The following is a 7,000-nucleotide window of genomic DNA, read 5'->3' as shown; positions in this document are numbered from 1 at the left end:
AAAAAAAAAAAAAAAAAAAAAAGAACTAGGGACTGATTTTCACATGTAGGTTTTAGCTAAAGGACATCTCTTTCAGTTGATTCCCACAGCCAAGACTAGCTTTGATCGTGGGAGATTCAGAAACCTCAAGACAGGCAGCTGGTTTGAGTAACACCCTAGATAACAGTCCCAGTCAAAAACCCCGCTGAGGTTGAAGGACTGAAACTGACCTACGGGAAAAAGAGCTATGAGTGCATGAGAAGACTCACGCTGATTTTGACCTTCCTCTGGCCCTTTGCCCTCAACTGCTTGCTGGAGAGTAGCGAGGAGGAGCATGTGGCACCCTCATTGGAGGCTGGAGCACTGCTGCAGAAAGTGATTCTTACACTTCAAGACACAGCCTAAGTATGACCACCTGTATGGACCCTTCCCTAATGCCCAGGATCAAGAAAAGAATGTGGCCACCTTCCAAGGCTCCTAGTAGCTTCTCAATGACCTATGTCAAAACCCGAACCAGAGCAGCAGTGATGAGATCACCCTCTCTTTTAAGACCTGACATTACAATGGCCTCATCCTGCACATGGGCAAGTCAGCTCTCTGATGGATGATGCAATCTCCTTGGTCATTAACCTGAGGTCTGGGGCCTTTGAAGCTATTGAGGACCAGTGAATGGAGAATTCGATGACAATGCCTGGCGTGATGTGAGGGTGACACATCACGGCAGGTGATGGCTGAGGAGAGAGAATGCCCAGAAAGCTCATCTTAGGTGGTTGGGTAGGAAGTTTGTGAAGCAGGTGGTGGGTGAGATGGAGTGGGTAGAGATTCACGTATGGATATGTCAGTGTCTAACTTTCTTCTAGTCTTTGCAATTTCACAAGGAAAATCACTAAAATGTGCGTCTCCTCATTTAAAAAAAAAAAAAAAGTTCATGCCAAAGCTGCTGGGACAAAGAGGATTCATGATAGCGGCTTATTCCACACTGTTGACACATCGAATGCCTGCTGGCGGAAGGGCCCCAGCTGGAATGCCGGGCATGGGTTTGCCCCAGAGCAGTCTGATTCAAAAGCACCTGAGAGATGGGAGGAGTACCAGGGTTACTAAACACAAGAAGGTGTTTCTGGAGAAACACGTCAAGCCATTTGTTTTTGATCCTTAGTACTTCCCATGAATGGTGAGCTGCTGAACAGTCAGTCTTTCCAAGATGTGTTGTTCTGTCCTCAATAGCTGCAGCCTCTCCAAACCAGTGGGCTGGTGACATCCAGGATGATCCTCTTCATTGCCTGGAGGTGGGACCTAGTGCCACAGCTTGTTCAGGGAAGCTGGCATAGAAGATGATTTGCTCAACAAAGTCACCGCTAACTATCGCTTAGGTCTAGTCTCCAGCCTATGGCACCAAGTACTCCTGGTAGTACTTGTTCACAAAATTTCTCTATAATAACCGGAACATGTCATCCATGATAATGTCTACTAAATATCCAACGACAGCATCAAATTCTGTTTGATGAAGGGCACCAGCCCCTTCATCTTTATGGTGCCTAATATTGTGAAGGTGACTGTGCCAAATCCAGCAATCTGCTCCAGCAGCTGTCCTTCAGGACACTTTTCTGTCAAGTAAATACATTTAGTAAAAATAGGCATGTAGCCAGGCGTGGTGGCTCATACCTGTAATTGCAGCACTTTGGGAGGCTGAGGCGGGTGAATCGTGAGGTCAGGAGTTCGAGACCAGCCTGGCCAACATGGTGAAACCCCATCTCTACTAAAAATACAAAAAATTAGCTGGGCATGGTGGCACGTGCCTGTAATCCCAGCTACTTGGGAGGGTGAGGCAGCAGAATCGCTTGAACCTGGGAGGTGGAGGTTGCAGTGAGTTGAGATTGTGCCACTGCACTCCAGCCTGGGTGACAGTGCAAAACTGCATCTCAAAAAAAAAAAAAAAAAAAAAAAAAAAAAAAAATAGGCATGTGAAAGTTGATCTCATGGAGGTAGAGAGTAGAATGACAATTACTAGAGGCTTGGCAGAGTGTGTATGTGGGATGAAGAGGTGGCTTGATGCACACAAACATAGATAGAAGGAGTGAGTTCTAATGCTTGATAGCAGAATAGGGTGACCATTGTTAACACTGTATTATATGTTTCAAAATAGACAGAAGAAAGGATTTGAAATGTTCTCAACACATAGAAATGAGAAATACTCAAGGTGATGGATATCCTGGATACCCTGAGTTGATCACTATACATTCTATGCATGTAACAAAATGTCACATCTCTTTCAATAATATGTACAAATATTATTTATCAAAAAGTAGGCGTGAGGTGAGTTGATTTTCTTCCATGTCTTCAAACTCCTGGTAGTACTTGTCCACAAATTTCTCTATAATAACCGGAACATGTCATCCATGATAACATCTACTGAATATCCAGTCACAGCATCAAATTCTGTATCAGAGGCGGAAGAGAAGGACAGCACGAAGCTCGATTCCTCCAAGTGTTCTTTGGCTGGTGGCCCTCCACCCCACCCACAGCCCGGGCAGCTCAGCCCCGTCTCGGTCCCATACAGAGCCAGAGCCACAGCCACAGTGAGAGCCTGGCAGCCCACCCGGAGGAGGCTTCTTGGCCCAGCCCGGTCAACACCCACATGCACCACCACCACCTTTTTGCTATTGTGAATAACAAATCTCTAAACAGATTGCATATGAAAATGCTGTGAGATCACCGAGGGCTGAGTAGGACAGTTAAGACGATAGCAGTGTTGTTTTCTTTCTGGGTTTTTTTCTTGGGCTACTTTTTGAAAGTGGATCTACACCATTGATAGAGATCTGTTTTTCTGCTCTTGCAACATACTGCCAGGACGTGGTCCAGAAAGACTGGGTACTTTGCAATACTCATAGCAATATATGAAGTGATTGGAAAAAATGAGACTATTCAACCAATTGTTTCAGTGTTGGATAGGAGAGAGATGTCCAGAAAGGGGAAGAGTTAACCATCTACACAATACCAAAAGCAGGAGGTGATGACCGATGGCTTCATCTTTTCTAATCTATCCCACACAGACCCACACAGACTTTTCGGTGCTTTTTTTTTTTTTTAAGACAGAGTTTTGCTCTTGTTGTCCAGGCTGGAGTGCAATGGCATGGCATGATCTCAGCTCACCACAACCTTCACCTCCCAGGTTCAAGTGATTCTCCTGCCTTAGCCTCCCGAGTAGCTGGGATTAGAGGCATGTGCCACCACGCCTGGCTAATTTTTGTATTTTTAGTAGAGACGGGATTTCTCCATGTTGGTCAGGCTGGTCTCGAACTCCCAACCTCAGGTGGTCTGCCTGCCTTGGCCTTCCAAAGTGTTGGGATTACAGGCGTGAGCCATCGCACCCGGCCCTTTGGGTGCTCTTTTAGGAGCTGGTAGCGGAAGAAGGTGGTTATCCATCTGTGACAGAGCCTTGGGTGTCACAGGGTGGCCTTTCCTCCTGTTTGCAGGAGGTGAGTTTTCCTGAGTTCCTAGCCTCAGTGTTCTCTGCACAGTCTATCACTGACTCCCGCTCCCGGTGCTCACTGCCTCTTGTTCTCACTGCCTCCTGTTTCTGCTGAGTTCTTTGCATCTGCCTGATGTTGGCTTAAAGGTCCACCCCTCCCAAGGGAATTTGTCCCACGCTTCACCTCCGCTTTGGTGATCTCTTGATTACGGCTGTAATCAAGCCATGTAAACCTTAAAGGACAGCCACTTTGTTTGTGATCCTGCAGCCAAAATGGTTCACCCTCAACTTCCCTTAATCCCTTGCAGCATCTGAGACACACGGGTGAATGTATATAAGGTGCTTGGGGCTAACCAAAGTTAAATACATAGGACAAGTACTTGAATCTAGATAATCTAATGGTAAGATATCGTTTGGTCTCTAGACTTCATGGGCTCACCCCAGCAGTGGGGTGCCTGGAAATGAACAGATCTTTCTTGTGTCTCATCCTCTGGGCTCCCAGGCTCCCCGAACATGGTGACCTCCATCTGTAACACCCACTATCCCAGAGCAGCATCCTGGATATTGGAACTCTCAAGTCTAACCTAAGAGAACAAGGACAAGCCTCTCTATGTAAGATTTGCCCTTCCAGATCCAGTTGAGCTCTGCTCTGGAGTCGGACTCTCTGAAGGCATAGCCCAGCTCTAGGTCTTACCAATTATGTGATCAGCAATGAGAGTTAATGTTTCTATGTTTCTGATGCTTCATTTTAAAATGGGGATAATAAAAATTTAACTTCAGAGGTTTGTTGTGAGGAGTAAAAGCCATTACAGTGTTTGGCATATAGAAAGTGCTCAGTGTTGGGGAATATTGGACAGATAATGAATATCACCAAGAGTCTTTTCCTGGGTGATTATCTTACATCCTGCTCTAATGAATGTGGCTCAACTATTTAGGCCATAACTGTAATTATTATGTTTGGTTATATGGCCCCATAGCATTAAAATTCATACAAGAAGAACTTCACTCACACATAGTAACTGGAATGCAGTAGATGTGGGTAATTTCTTTAAAAAGCCTAAATCATATGGGTGGTTGCTTTCTCATAAACAGCCTAGGCTTCACTTTAGTTTCTCATCTGCAAAAAGGGGACTGTACTAGGGTTCTCCAGAGAAACGGAACCAATAGGTGATATCTAGAGAGTTATAGGGAATTGGCCCATGCATTTATAGGGGCTAAGAAACCCAGGACCTGTGGTGGGCATGCTGGAGACCCAGGAGAGCTGATGGTGTGGTTCCAGTCTGTCTGAAGCCTGAGACTGAGGAGAGCTGATGGTGTGGTTCCAGTCTGTCTGAAGCCTGAGACCGAGGACAGCTGAAGACGTGGTTCCAGTCTGTCTGAAGCCTGAGACCGAGGAGAGCTGATGGTGTGGTTCCAGTCTGTCTGAAGCCTGAGACCGAGGACAGCTGAAGACGTGGTTCCAGTCTGTCTGAAGCCTGAGACCGAGGAGAGCTGATGGTGTGGTTCCAGTCTGTCTGAAGCCTGAGACCGAGGAGAGCTGATGGTGTGGTTCCAGCCTGTCTGAAGCCTGAGACCGAGGACAGCTGAAGACGTGGTTCCAGACTGAGTCTGAAGCCTGAGACCCACAAGAGCTGGTGGTGTGGTTCCAGTCTGTCTGAAGCCTGAGACCGAGGACAGCTGAAGACGTGGTTCCAGACTGAGTCTGAAGCCTGAGACCCACGAGAGCTGGTGGTGTGGTTCTAGTCTGTCTGAAGCCTGAGACCCAGGAGAGCTGAAGACGTGGTTCCAGTGTGTCTGAGACCCAGGAGAGCTGAAGACGTGGTTCCAGTCTGAGTCTGAAGCCTGAGACCCAGGGAGCTGAAGACGTGGTTCCAGTCTGAGTCTGAAGCCTGAGACCCAGGGAGCTGAAGACGTGGTTCCAGACTGAGTCTGAAGCCTGAGACCCACGAGAGCTGGTGGTGTGGTTCCAGTCTGTCTGAAGCCTGAGACCGAGGACAGCTGATGGTGTGGTTCCAGTCTGTCTGAAGCCTGAGACCCAGGAGAGCTGGTGGTGTGGTTCCAGTCTGTCTGAAGCCTGAGACCGAGGACAGCTGAAGACGTGGTTCCAGACTGAGTCTGAAGCCTGAGACCCACGAGAGCTGGTGGTGTGGTTCCAGTCTGTCTAAAGCCTGAGACCCAGGGAGCTGAAGATGAGGTTTCAGTCTGAGTCAAGGCCTGAGACCCAGGAGAGCTGCTGGTGAAAGTTCTAGTGCAAGGGCAGAAGACCAATGTCCTAGCTCAACAGTCAGGCAGGTAGAAGTTCCCAGTTTCTCAGCCTCTTTGTTCTATTCTGTTCTTCAGTTGGTTGGCTAAGGCCTCTCCACATTAAGGAGGGCCATCTGCTTTTCATGGTCTGCTGATTCATATGTTTATCTCCCAGAAACACCCTCACAAACACACCCAGAATAATGTTCGACCAATGAATGTTGGGTACTTTGTGGCCAAGTCAAGTTGACGCATAAAATTAAACATCACGGGGACTTAAAAACATGTCCTTTCCCCTTTCCAAACTTCTACCCAGGGAGGAAAGCATAGAGCAGGGTGGGATGGAGTATCCAGGATGCCACAAATCAAATAATTTTAAGAGAGGACAAAAACCAAAAATAAGTAGATTTTTTTGGAGACAGTTTCACTCTTGTTGTCCAGGCTGGAGTGCAATGGTGCTATCTTGGCTCACTGCAACCTCCACCTCCTGGGTTCAAGCGATTCTCCTGCCTCAGCCTCTCAAGTAGCTGGGATTATAGGTATGCACCACCACGCCAGGCTAATTTTGTATTTTTAGTTGAGATGGGGTTTCACCATGTTAGTCAGGCTGGTCTTGAACTCCCAACCTCAGGTGATCCACCCGCCTCGGCCTCCCAAAGTGTTGGGATTACAGGCGTGAGCCACTGCGCCCAGCCAATTGTATTTTCTCTAAAGACTCCAAGACCACTGTCTTAGTCTGCTTATGACTGTCATCACCAAATACCACAGACTGGGTGGCTTAAACAGCAGAAATTAATTTTCTCACAATTCTGGAGGCTGGAAGTCCAATGTCAAGATGTTGGCAGAGTTGGTTTCTCCTGATGCCTCTCTCCTTGACGTGCAGATGGCCGTCTTCTCGCTGTGTCCTCACGTGGCCTTTTCTCCACGTCTGCACCCTCCTCGTGTCTCTTCCTCTTCAACACCAGTCTGGATTAGGGTCATATCCTTTCTGGATTAGGGTCATATCCTTAGGACCCCATTTAATCATAATCACCCCCTTACAGGCCCTATCTCTGACTATAGTCACATTGGGGATTAGGCTTTAAAACATTCATTTTGGGGGAACACAGTTCAGTCCGTAACAGCCAACCTTTTTTATCTCCCTGGAACCCACAGATGCTATATTTAGCATTTATGGTGTAGTCATGGCTCCCTCCAGCCCAAATTTTCATAAAGGGAAAAGATGAGGTGTTCAAGAGCCCTGTCATAATGAAAGGCAATTCAGGGCCACCGTCATTACTAGTATCATCATCGTCACCATCATCATCA

Source organism: Macaca fascicularis, chromosome 10 (assembly GCF_037993035.2).
Source record: "Macaca fascicularis isolate 582-1 chromosome 10, T2T-MFA8v1.1".
Taxonomy (NCBI): domain Eukaryota; kingdom Metazoa; phylum Chordata; class Mammalia; order Primates; family Cercopithecidae; genus Macaca; species Macaca fascicularis.
This window is presented reverse-complemented; position numbering follows the sequence as displayed.